The following is a 13,812-nucleotide window of genomic DNA, read 5'->3' as shown; positions in this document are numbered from 1 at the left end:
AAGAAAATGAAAAAGAAAACTAAAGGCATTCGACTTCATTAACTCAGTCCTCTTTCAAAGCAACATTACCTTCACTCACACTTCAGCGCTTCCAGCCAATCCTGTCTTAGCTTTCCTCTCTCTCTCTCTCTCTCTCAGCATTCCTTTCAGCCACTAAGAAGAAATGGCCGAAGCAATCCTCTTTGGTCTTGCACAGAAAATGATTGAAAATCTGGGCTCTCAGACTTTCCAAGAGATTGGATCACTATGGGGTGTCAAAGGTGAGCTTGAAAAAATCAAGAACACTGTGTCCACAATTCAAGCTGTACTTCTGGATGCAGCGGAGAAACAGAGTCAAGACCATCAAGTCAAGGACTGGCTCCAAAAGCTCAACGATGCAGTTTATGATGCTGATGACTTGTTGAGTGAGTTTTCCACTGAAGCTATGCGGCGAAGAGCGGTGAGTGGGAGTAAAGTCAAAAAAGAGGTACGCACTTTCTTTTCAAGTTCAAACCAACTAGCTTTTCGTGGTAAGATGAGTAGTAAAATAAAGGCAATGAGGCAAAAACTAAATGCGATAGCAGAAGATAGGAAAAACTTTCGCTTGGAAGAATACCATGCAGAGACAAATGTTGTGAGTAGGAAGAGGGAACCAACTCACTCATTTGTACGTGAAGAAGAAGTTATTGGGAGGGAAGAGGACAAAAAGGCGATCATAGACCAATTATTTGATTCTAATGTAGAAGAGAATGTTTCAGTCATTCCAATTGTGGGGATCGGGGGGTTAGGGAAAACTACACTCGCTCAATATGTGTACAATGATGAGAAAGTTCAAAAATGTTTTCAGTTAAAAATGTGGGCGTGCATCTCTGATGTCTTTGAGTTAAAATTAATTATTGAGAAGATAATAGCATCTACTTCTGGTAATTCATCTGGAAACCTTGTAATAGATCAGTTGCAAAGTCAACTTCGTGAAAAAATTGATGGAAAGAAATACTTACTTGTATTAGATGATATATGGAATGAAGATCGTGAAAAATGGCTTAAGTTGAAAAGTCTTTTAATGGGTGGTTCCAAAGGCAGTAAGATTATAATAACTACTCGTAATAGATTGGTTGCAGAGATTACTCAGACAGTTTCACCATATTTTCTTGAAGGTCTGTCCAAAAATCAGTCTTGGGATTTATTTAGGCAAGTGGCATTTAGAAAAGGGCAAGAGACCAGCAATCCTAAACTAGTGACAATTGGAGGGGAGATTGTAAACATGTGTCGAGGGGTACCACTTGCTATAAAGTCCATAGGAAATATGTTATACTTCAAGGAAAAAGAGTCTGAATGGTCATTCGTGAAGAGTAAAATAGAAGCAAATGTAACTCAAGGGGGTGAAATTTTACCAATTTTAAAGTTGAGCTATGATCATCTCCCATCACATTTGAAGAGTTGTTTCACTTATTGCTCTTTGTTTCCCAAAGATTATGAGATGGATAAGGAAACAATGATACAACTATGGATAGCACAAGGGTTTGTCCAATCATCAAACAAAAACCAACAATTAGAGGATGTTGGTGATGAGTATTTCAAGGATTTACTTTGGAGGTCCTTCTTTGAAGAAGTAACGACTTACAAAGGCTTAAGATACAAGATGCATGATTTAATTCATGATCTTGCAGAATCTATCATAGGCGAGGAGTGCAAGCTTGTTAGTTTTGATGGCAAAGATATTAATGAAAAAAATCGTCATGTATCATGTCCATTTAAAATTAACCCATCTTTTAGGGAAACTTTAAGCTTGTTGGTTAAAGCAGTCAAGCCACGTACCTTTCTTCTAACATTTGATGAGGAGTTCTCTGGTGCCTTGGAGGAGTCAATGTTGAATACAATTATTTTGAGATTCAAGAGCTTGCGTGCATTAGATTTACATGCATTGAACATTACATCAATACCAAATTCTATAGGGAAGTTAATACATCTAAAGTATCTTGATGTTTCTTTTAATAGGGATATTGAAACTCTCCCTGACTCAATTACTACATTGTTGAATTTGCAAGTACTAAAACTTAATGATTGTGAAGGTCTTAAAGAATTACCCAAAAAGTTTAAAGAATTGGTTAGCCTCAAACATCTTTATAATGATGGTTGTGATAATTTAAGTCATATGCCTTGTGGATTAGGGCAAATGACTTCACTTCAAACATTACCATTATTCATTGTGAGCACCTCCTCCCACACTGGTGGATTAGGCGAATTGAAGGACCTAAACAACCTGCGAGGAACATTAGAGATCGCACATTTGGAACGCTTGGAAGAATCTAACTCAGAATCCATTGTTGTGAATTTAAGGAAGAAGCAACATCTTGAAAAATTGATATTAAAATGGAATCATCGAGATCAAGTAGTTAATAATGAAGATGTGAAGTTATTCGAAGACCCCCAACCACACGAAAATCTCAAATATTTGGAAGTGCATCAGTACAAGGGTGTGAAATTTTCAAGTTGGGTCTCTTCAAATCTTGTTGATTTAGAGATAAAGAATTGTGAGAGATACCGATATCTGCCACCATTGTCTCATCACCTCTTTTTAAAATCTCTAAGGCTTGATAGGATGAATGATTTGGAGTACATATCCGATAATGATATGAGTAAAGAGGTGTCTGCTTCATCCACAACATTATCAACACCGTTCTTCCGATCTCTAAAGTCACTCACAATAAGGGAATGTCCTAATTTGAAGGGATGGTGGGGGAGAACAGGGAGGGATTTAGTTGCAACAACATCTGCGTCAACACCAGATCATCCACAAGATCAGTCTCACAACTCACTGCCTTTATTTCCTCTTCTTTCTAAATTGCGGATTAGTAATTGCCCTAAAATGACTTCCATGCCCCTGTTTCCCAATCTCGAACAATCTCTATGGTTAGAGAATGTCAGTTTGAAGCCTTTGCAAGATACAATGTCAATGAGTTTTTTAGTTCCCTCTTCCTCCTCTTCATTATCCTCTTCTTCTCCTCTCTCCAAATTAAATGATATGCTATTGGATTCTATAGAAGATATAGAGTCTCTTCCGGCTGAGTGGGCACTATATTCTCTCAAGCAACTACGAATTTGGAATTGCCCTAGACTAACGTCTATGTCTGGAGCGGTGCATAATCTCACCTCCCTCTGTGTGCTATCAATTGTCAATTGCGAGGAGTTCGATCCATTAAGAGACATGCATGATGATGGCATGGAATGGCGATGCCTCATTTGCCTCCGCGAATTACGTTTCAGTGGCATTCCGAAACTGAAGTCTCTCCCTGTGGGTCTTTAATGTATTTCCACCCTAAAACATCTCACCATTTCAAGCTGTCCCAATTTAATGACTTTGCCGGAGCTCACCTCACTTGAATATCTTGCGATTTTAAGATGCGAGCCTAATCTGACATCACTTCTTGAGATTAGTTGTCTCACTTCTTTACAGTCGCTGCGGATTGGAGACTTTCCCAATTTGATTACTTTCCCCGAATCAATTAGGAATCCAATCTCACTTGAAACGCTTATCATTTGGGGATGTCCCAATGTCACAACACTACCTGATGATGGTTGTCTCAAGTCTTTACGAGAACTGAAAATTGGGAATTGTCCTCAGTTAGCTGAAAAATACAAAAATAAAATCAAAAAGGATTTCCCTAATTTGGAAATCAGATGGTGTTGAGACCACAGCAGCAAACGGCTCTACTTCGTCTTCTGCAACAGCCCCTCCCCTCTTTCACTTGGTACGCATTCTATGCTTTCAAAAGAAACTGAGCTTTTTACAATTATATTATTTGTATTTCGTTGATTTCCATATAATTAATTAAAATCAGTTACTTTTTCGAATTCTATTCTTTATAGAAACAATATTATGTATATTCAGCCCTGGTATAATTGAATTGTTATTTTGTTTAGGTTTTTTGGTAATAAAACATCAGAGAATTTCGACAACCGAACTGTTGAATATTGCTTCAGAGTTCTACTTTAAAGGGTTATTGTTAATATTTTTTTAAAATACATGCTTTGTGTTCTGTTAACAGCTTCATGGAGATAATTATCTGAAGATTTTGAATAAGTTTCTGGGGCAATATGGTCATGGGATAAATCACTTGGATAGTTTCAAGATTTGGGAAGTTGATGCTGCGAAGGTATTCAGTTAGATTCATTTATAATCTAATGATTATTGAATTTTTTGGAATAGCATTGGGATTTCCAATTTGTGTTTATCAAAACAATGGTGCTTGAGTTAATCAATTTGCTTTCAAATCAATCAAAAAATGTCTTAACAATTGGAACAAATGAACAGGGGAGGGTTGGCCTTACACTGCTCAAAATTAACAATCTTATACTGTTTTAGTAAACTCAAATTGTAATGTTTTTGACTTTTCTCACTTTTGAAATTGGATGTAGAATGAATTGGAAACACAGAAGGAAAGGAGGTGTATGTATCTGGCCATATTCAGAACCATATGAAAAAGTGCAACAAGTCAACAGCTAAGGTGATTATCTTGTTTGGGGTTCATTCTTTTTTCTCTCACGTAAAATGTTCGTTCTAGATATGATTCTCATATTCAGAGGGGACCCAAGAGGGAAGATGCATAAATCCACATTTGTTTGTTCATTCTATTGTTTTCTATCTTTATATAAATTATAAAATGACACTTTTCTGTTGCGTTCTTTAGGCAAAGTACACTCGGGAAGGCAGTAGTCAGTTTCAAGCCCTTAACTTCTTCAAAAGAACTACACTCTCTTAAAGCATTTGGGAACCCCGAATTCTTTCTTTGGAGCAGTTTTGTTTCCTGTTCCCCTGCCCTGGCATAGGGCTTCACTTCCGGTTCTTTGGAACAACCAATTTACGTCCACTTTTGTCATATATTCCATTCATCACACTATATAGAGAGAAGTCTGGCATTTGTTGATATTTTGATAACATTCTAGTGAATGGTCATTTTTGACCAGCCTCTAGGGAAGCGGCTTTACATTCAGGTATTTATCATTTTGTTTTCTTCAACTCTTTATTATTACTACCTATTTATATCAACAAACAAAAATATCCAGATGTGGATTTTTGGGTTCTTACATAATTGCTGAATTTTGTTCACTGTCTAATGATAGCTTAGTTTGGATTAAAAGTATGGGTTCATATTTTTAGTTTAGATATATAGAAATGCTGGGCTGAATTTAATTTATGCACAAGATTTGGATACAAAGTTAGAATGAATAAAAAATATAAAGTTATGCACAGCTTGTCATTTGAGAGAGGAGGAGAATATGAATTGAATTCTCACATTGAAATAGCATTCTATTTCTGTAAACCAAACCAACATAAAACATAATATTAGAAACTTTGTTATGTGTTCTTTTACTCACTTTTTCAGAATGATGCCAAGCTAAAATTGGTGGGAATTGGCCAATACTGCTCGCATCCCTAGATTTGATTGGATTTCAGAAGGATGATTTGGTCCAACAATACTATAGGTCCATATATCTCCTTTAAAATTCAATACTTTGTTTAATCAAGTATTCAACTCCCTTTTGTTTCCCTTCAATTAAAAGTGCAGTGATTTTTCCATTAATTTGATTTTGTGAGCAGAGTATTGAAAAGCTTGGAATATGATAACAGACAAGAGTTGGTTATTCCCCAAAGAGAGTCAGTATTGCAATTATGTTGCTACAAATGAGAATGGTAAATATCTTTTTGACCTTTCTTTTGTATTTTATTAACATATGTTCTCAAATTTATATCTAGTAGTTTGGCATAGATAAAAATCACAGCATGGTGTTAACAGTAAGAGGTATTCCTTTTCAAGGATGGCTTCATCTTGTGCGCAGCTGATACTTGGGATGTTTGATGACTTTTTACTGAAGCCTCAGGCTTTTTTGTTTATATTAAAAATTTTGAAACCAAGACAGTAATTATTTTTAACTCTTTAATTATTCTCAGTTTTTCACTTTTTACTCTGTAACCATATGAATCATAAAATGAGTAATCATGTTATTCTCTACAATATAACTATAATCTTTTATCTCGCTATATTGTTATCTGGGAAGGGAAGAAAAATTGTTCTTCACTTCAGCAGATGCTTCACAACACCAATATGAAAAAAGAAAAAGAAAAAAAAAGAACAAAAGATATGTGGTGTCAGCTCATTTAGAGGGATTAAACTCCTATACTTTCTTATGCGCATGCATCTCCTTTCTAACTTTCCTTTGAATTTATCAAATACCAATTTGACTCTCTTCATCCTTCCTTTTTGTTTTAGGTTTAGTGAGTCTATCAGTTATTGGATTCTGATAAACAGGAACTTTGAATTTGGAAACAGGCAAGAGTTTAATAGTTCGTGTGTCTTCTAACCATACGGAAAATGGAAATTCACTGCAACTACAAAAAGATATACTGGTACACATCTCACGCCTATCTTTATAGATCTTACATTATGGATTAGGTTAAATGGTTCATTTTTTTTGAATTTTCAGAAATTTGAGTGCAAAATGGTAGTAGTAGTGGTATTAATTTCTTCACTTCTATTTTTTTTTTCTAATTTAATTCACAAACTAATTTCTGATAGGTTGGAGAGGACGAAGACTGTAGCTTGGTGTTAGCAACGATATTACTTCCTAGCTTCAGTTAGAGCTTAATTTCAGGATGACTGGTTCTTGGACTTTTCAACCTCCCTCTGTGAAACATAAGATTATTGAATATGTTCATCTTAATGTAGTTGTTTCAATAACAAAGCAGGCTTATTGTCTCTTTTCTTCTTCTTCTTTTTTTTTTTTTTTTAAATGTTTTTGAAATTGTAACTCATTAATGCATCCAATTGAACTTCAATACAAGAACTATCATGAGAAATATTTTATAGGGATTAAGCATCTAGCAAATGACGATTATCTGAAGAATTTGAATCTTCTGTGGAAATATGATGATGGGATGTATCGCTTGGATACTTTCAGAATTTGAGAAGCCAATGTAAGTAAGTCAGTTAGCTTGTCTATAATTAAATGTTACATTTGATTATAATCAAATTTGAAAAATCCTGAGTTGTGATCAAATGCAACTCATATTCTTCTGTTATGTTTTTTCTACACAGTTCTTGAGGTTGGAGATGGAATATTTAAGATATGTTCTACCTTGGGTGACACTCATCCAAGAAGCAAGTTTTGACAAGGTTGGAACAAGGGAAACTGGTAGATCTTTAGTTTATATTCTTTGTTTTCTGATTTATTGTTAGTTGTTATTAAATTACACCCTTACATTCTATAAATTTTAATAGAAAATAGTTGATTGCTGAGAAGGCATAGATGGCTTTGCTGAGAAGGCACAGATCTTCTGAAAGACAAGCAAGCTCTGGTCTTACGAAGACTGCTGAGAAGGCATAGATGAAGTTGTCGTCTCTAACGACTAATATTAGGTATGTGGCTATTTCTATGCCTTCTTTCTTAAGTTGATCCCTCCATTTGCCATGATCACATAGAAAAACCATTTGCTTTTCCAGTTTACCTTTCATTACAACTGCTGCGGATAGCCCAAAACACATTGACACCACACTGATGGGTCAAATTTTCAGAATTGTGTTCAGAATTGCTAGACAGGTATGCCTACTGAAAATTGTTACTCTCGTATGAAATATCAATGAACGTTTGATTTTCATCACTTCAGTGGATTACAACTACAATCTACTTCTACTTTTCCCTAGGCTTTTATCAACTGTTGAAACTGCCTTGAGAGATACAAAGCTTTCCTTCAAAGATATATATGAAGTAATCTTGTTGATGGTTCAACTCGCATCCCAGCCGTTTAGGAGCATGAGGAAATGACTGGAAAAGAGCCAAATGTGACTGTAAATCATTATGAAGTTGTTGCTCTAGGGGCTATAGTTCAGGTTTGTCTTGTTCCTTCTTTTTTCCTCTTTATTTATGGAAGAAAACGCAAAGCTCTATATTTCTGATATTATCTACTGTAGTACTTATTAGAATTTGCACTAATTGTTGAGACGGTTGAGGCATCAATATTTATTTTAGTGACTTTCATTTCAAGGCTAGTGTTTTAGCTGGAGAAGTTAGTGACATCGTGCTCTAGGATGTCACTTATTACTTTCATTTTAGAGTTCTTTATTTCTGATATTGTACACTGTAGTACTTATTAGAACTTGCATTAATTGTTGAGATAGTTGAGGCATTAATATTTATTATTGTGACTTTCATTTCAGGACTTGAAACTTTAGGTGGTGTGATGACAAATTATCTGAAGGAACCCAACCTTACCAATTTCCAAATCAGGGTTGTTTTCTTTTCCACTGCAGCAGATGAATATAAACGAGTATCAAGGTGAGAGAGTTTGTGAGGGACAACATATCTCTTGGAAGCTTTTGCTTGGATGGCATCTCACATGTGCCACTTGGAGCTCCTCAAATTTTGGTGAAATTTGGTATTGATGCCGATGGTATTCTTTTGGTCACTGCAGTTGACAAGGAAATTGGAAAGAAGCAGGATATTGCCATAACTGGTACTAGCACCATGCCAAGTGAAAAGGTATGTTTTGAAAAAACTGTTGTTATGAAGAGTGTTTGGTTTCTGTTCAAATCAAAGTGTTTGGTTAATTTTGGGCTTGAATGATCCTGAAATCCAACCTAGCTTAGCCAAATGTAATTATCTAACCATCTGTGAAATAACTGAATATATGTAACAAATGCAACTATAAAAATATAAGAGATTGCATCACCAAACTCCAAGTAAATCAAGACTCATTTCTGTATTAGTGCATTTTAATAAGATATTTTATACTCCTATTACCATAGCCATTGTTGGCAGGAAATGATTTTTCTTGTTTATATGCTAATTTGTATTTTCTAAATAAAAAAATAAAATAAAAATTATTTTATTTCTTAATCTTTAATTTTGATTTTATAGTTCAAGGGCTTCTTCTTTTTTCTTTTCTTTTTTTCTTTTTTTTTTAATATTTGTTACCTCTTTCAATGATGCTACCATGGTCTTCAAGAACCGATATCTTTCTTTTCTTTCTGAAATCTCAGCATTTCTAGCATCTATGTTTTTCGATTACTAAATCAATAAAAATAAATAGAAACTTTCACATTTTATATTAGTAACCTAATTATGTTACTAAACCCCATGTTTGTATGTACTTAATAAAAATGTTGCAGGTGGATAGGATGGTTAATGAAGCTGAAAATTTTGCAAAGGGAAGACAAGGAAATGAGGGATGCCATAGACACAAAGAACTGTGCTAACTTAGTTTTGTACCATACTAGAAGCAACGAGACAATGTTCCTAGCTAGACAAGGAGAATGTAGAGGCTAAAGTGAATTCACCCAAGCCATTAAAGATGCAATGGATCTACCCAAGCCAACTCTGGTGGATCTACCCAAGCCATTAATTAAAGATGCAATGGCTGTCCTGAATCAAGAAATTATGTAACTGTGGCAGTTAATGTTGATATATATTAGAATTGGATTGTCTATTAGCTTTTTTCGGATTACTTATTTGCATGGACGACAACTATTGTTTAGCCTTGAATTATGTTAGAGTTGAGAGAGAACTCTTTGATATAGAGTTATTTGGGTGTATTGGGGGTTTGGGTTTGTGAGTGGTTCTACACGACCTTTGTACTTTGCATATTTGTTAGTGAAACTTTCTCCTTGTCGCCGCCCGTGGATGTAGGCCAAAAGCCGAACCACGTAAATCCTTGGTGTTTCTCTCTTGTATGTGGTTGTTTATTTTTCTTTCGGGTTTTTTTTTTCTTTTTTTCGCTCATAATATTTATTTGTGAGATTTTTCTAAAGACATAATATTTTTATAAATAGATCTTATGCAGGAGTGTATCCAAATACCCTTTCCAACAACAGTCACTCTATGGTCAGCCTAGCCAACTCGGTGTTGGGTTGATTCTGGTATTACACTTGGGTCATTTAGATCAACTGGGAAAATAGCTAATGGTGATGATATTATCAATGCAGATTTCACGGATAGCGAGCAACTTTAGAACTTCAATTCTAACCACGCTACTTGTGTACTTGTATAATTTCTATGTTAGTTTGTGATTTTGCAAAGTATGATGAGTACATTTTCAAATGTGATTTAGAGATGGGTAGTTGTTAATGGCATCAAACTTGGCAGAAGGTTTAGTCTTCCATTGCTAGTTTTTTTTTTTTGCTGAATAATACGAATTTATTAAGAGGAAGACCTAGGGACTAACCCATCTACCTTCTCCACCGGTAAAAGAAAGGTAGGATTAGAGGAGATGGGAATGGCACTGGTACAAAGCAGAACATGATAATTACCCAACAAGTGGACTAGTTAGAAATTTCTTTGTAATGAAAAGATTCGTTGCAAGTATTTGTTTAAGAACTTTTATTTGTAATCCTTCGTTCGGTGTAATTGAGGATGAAGACAAAAGTTTGTTGATCAACTTCACTGTACACGTTTACAAATTTTGGTCAAATGATCCGTTGAGCTAATATAAGAAAAAGTTTAGAGTTTGGACCAAACTCAACATTATGCGTGAAAATAAATAATTATTTTATATTGTAATATAATGTTTAATTTTTTCCTTAAAATTTTTTGAAGATAATTTGTTCTTCCTTAAAATTAAAAAAATTTTATTCGGTCTAATTAGGTTTACTTCGATCCAATTCAGTCCACTCAGTCAATTTTAGTCCCCCGTCAGTCAGTTTTAGACTAATTGGGTCTAAACTTGACCCTTTTTGTAGGTTTTCTTTTCAAGTTTAGCTCCAAAAAAAAATTCCTTTATTTTTGGATTGAAAAGTATGAAATTTATTATATTTGGGCTAAAATCTTTAGTTTTGAGTTAAAAAAAAAAAAACTAAAATAAACATTAGAAATTAGAAATATGAACCTAAAAATGCAATAAAAATGATAAAATATTCAAACATTTAATTCGGTCCATATTGGTTCTATTTGGTCCATTCTGTCTTTTTCGGTCCAATTTGGTCCCATTCAGTCCTATTTAGTCCATTCTGTGCACTAAAATTCTAATCAGTCTAATTCAGCCGATTCGGTCTTACTCAGTCCACTTCGGTCTAATTCAATCCATCTGATCCATATTGGCTCTATTCGGTCCACATTAGTCCGATTTTTTCCACGTCTGTCTACTTTGGTCCACTCAGTCTACAATGGCTCTCTTCGTTCCATATTAGTCCTATTCGGTCCATAATATCCACTTTGATTCACTTCAGTCTTATTCGGGCCATTTAGTCCACTTTTGTTCGATTCGGTCCATTTTGTCCATTTTTTTCGATTTGGTCCATTTTGTCGACTGGTTCTATTCGGTCCATTCTGTCCACTTCAGTCCTATTCAGTCCACATTACTCCTATTCAGTCCACTTCAGTCCAGTATGTCCACCTCAGTCCTATTCAGTCTAATTTGATCCTGTTCGGTCCATTTTGTCCACTTATGTCCTATTCCGTCCATTCATTCTAATTCGGTCCACCTTGTTCCTATCGTTGATGTAACACAAATTATATTTACTGTCACATTAAATTACTTTTATTTTATTCATAAAATTAGTAGTTCTATAACTTTTTTTTTGCAATGACTTTTGGGCCCTCAAATTTTGCCATTGGCCCATTACAGTGTAGTGATACCTTGCATGGGCCTAAAGGCTGGAATAGCTCTCCAATAAATGATAAAAAAATAGAATAAAAAAATTATAAATTTATAATAATTCAGGAATTTGACACTTTTATTTGCAACATATAAATATCCTGTTATTCACCCTAGTCCCTGTGGTTTATCAGATCTTAAACTACAAAGTTCATGGTAGCTAGAATTTTTGATTTGTTGTAAACTTTCTTTTAGTGCCTTTGCAGAACTATATATTATCCAACGATTTGTTGTAACAATAAACACTGATTTGGTGTTTGATTGGGTTGGATCATTGGGTGTCAGTGCCTCATCTTATCATTTTCTTTGACATATTGAACCAAAGATGCATATCTAACATGGGTTTAAATAGGCTTATTTGTTGCATTTTTTATTTGTTAAATTGAGTTTGGATTTAGGTCCAATGTTTCAATGTATTGGATTCAACATAAGTAAAAACAATTTTTATTTATTGAATTTAAATAAAATTATATGTTTAATTTAAAATAAAAAGAGATAAAGTATAAATAATTTAATGATATGGAGGATGTTGCTAAATTTAAATGTTGAATAAAATAGGATGAGAAGAAAAAATGGTAAAAATGAAATGTATAGCGATAAACACCAAATTATTTTAGTTATGCTATGTAATAAAATAACGTTCTTTTATATACTATTTTTATAATGCAATAGGATAATATTTGACAATTAATGAAATAAAAAAGATAACAACATAAAACTCAAAACTAAATTGTATCAACTCAAAGGAGAATTCTAAAGAATACAAAAGTTCATCAACCTAAAGTAGAGATGCGAGAAAAAAAAAAACCAAAAACAGAAGGAAAAAAAAAATATATATATATATATATATAGAGAGAGAGAGAGAGAGAGAGAGAGAGAGAGAGAGAGAGAGAGAACCTTTTGTGTGTTAAAAAAAATAGAAAATTATGCATGGAATGAGAGAGGGAATGTCAAATTTATAGTATGAGGATAAGAATAAGAAAAGTAAAAAATAAAGGAAGATAAATGGATAGAAAAATAATGATATTAAGTTAGAGAGTAGTGGGGATATGAAAAGTTAAAATGGAATGAGAAGGGTTGAAGAAAGTTAAGGTAGAGAGTAGTGGGAATATGAAAAGTTAATATGGCTTAACTAAAGCGTTGCAATAATAAATATTATGTTTCAGCTCTTAAATATGTATAGATTAGACTCAAGGCCATAATTCATTAAAAAATAATAATCTAATAAATCTTATAGGAAAGGCTAGATAAGCAAATTAAAGAAAGCTCTTGGTGTCATGCAACGCTTATAACTTCTCCATCAATGGACGTATAGAATAAGAATTTACATTTTCTAGCACTAGCAACTCCCTGTACATGCGGGATTGCTTACGCTTGTGCACACTCAATCAACTTTATATGTCAAGCATAAAAAATCAAAAAAAAAAAAAAGTTAAAATAAAAGAACAAGTGACACGTTAGATGTATTATAAAATTTTAGTACCATCTTACAAACTAATGTATCAAACTTTTAATTAATTAATTGTCATGTCCCTACGTATCGGACCTTATTTTTCAAATATATATTCTTGTATCAAACACATTTTTCTTGCGAGTGTTGTACTTTCAAAGTTCTGAGCATCACTAAAAGCTGAGTCTCAAGCTTTGTGAGATTGCAGTTTGTGGGATCACAAGGAGTGTACCTGCCTGCCTCAGTTGAAATTGTGTGGCACAGATCTTCCATGCCATAATTGCTCTCAATTGCTTGAGTTGAGAAGAGGCCAAAAAGAGAGAGTCTAGGCAAATTGTCACGCATGCTTCAGAACTAAGGCAGCATATTATTCTTTACTGTCTAGAATGTGACATAGACATTAGGATAGTCTGCTACCTAAGAGTGTGAATTTGACCCGTGGAGCTTGTAATGAACTAACCAAAAGCTTGTAGTTTTTTCGTACTTTGATAATGTGATTATTTGGATAGACTCATCTTTTGTGGGTGGATACACAAAAATCCTTATGAATTTGATGTTTTTCCTAATGGTTGTAGACTTCCATTAAATATTTAGCGTTACATCAATAATATTTTCGCAATAAATCTTAGGTAGTAAACTGCTATGGATAAGTAAAAAAGTGATGTCAATGGTGAGCCCAAATTAGAATCAATTATAATCAATAACTTAGATCTTGTTGTGAAAATATTGTGGATAT

General features: G+C 34.0%; 1 pseudogene; it reads left to right on the top strand.

Annotated features, from left to right (window-relative positions):
* The first annotated feature begins 46 nt into the window (after positions 1–46).
* LOC142617645 (putative disease resistance protein RGA1) lies at positions 47–9,685 on the top strand (annotated as a pseudogene).
* Positions 9,686–13,812: the final 4,127 nt, after the last annotated feature.

Source organism: Castanea sativa, chromosome 11 (genome assembly GCF_040712315.1).
Source record: "Castanea sativa cultivar Marrone di Chiusa Pesio chromosome 11, ASM4071231v1".
In the NCBI taxonomy this organism is placed as follows: Eukaryota; Viridiplantae; Streptophyta; class Magnoliopsida; order Fagales; family Fagaceae; genus Castanea; species Castanea sativa.
The sequence above is the reverse complement of the archived record's forward strand: the minus strand, read 5'-3'. Positions and strand labels throughout refer to the sequence as shown.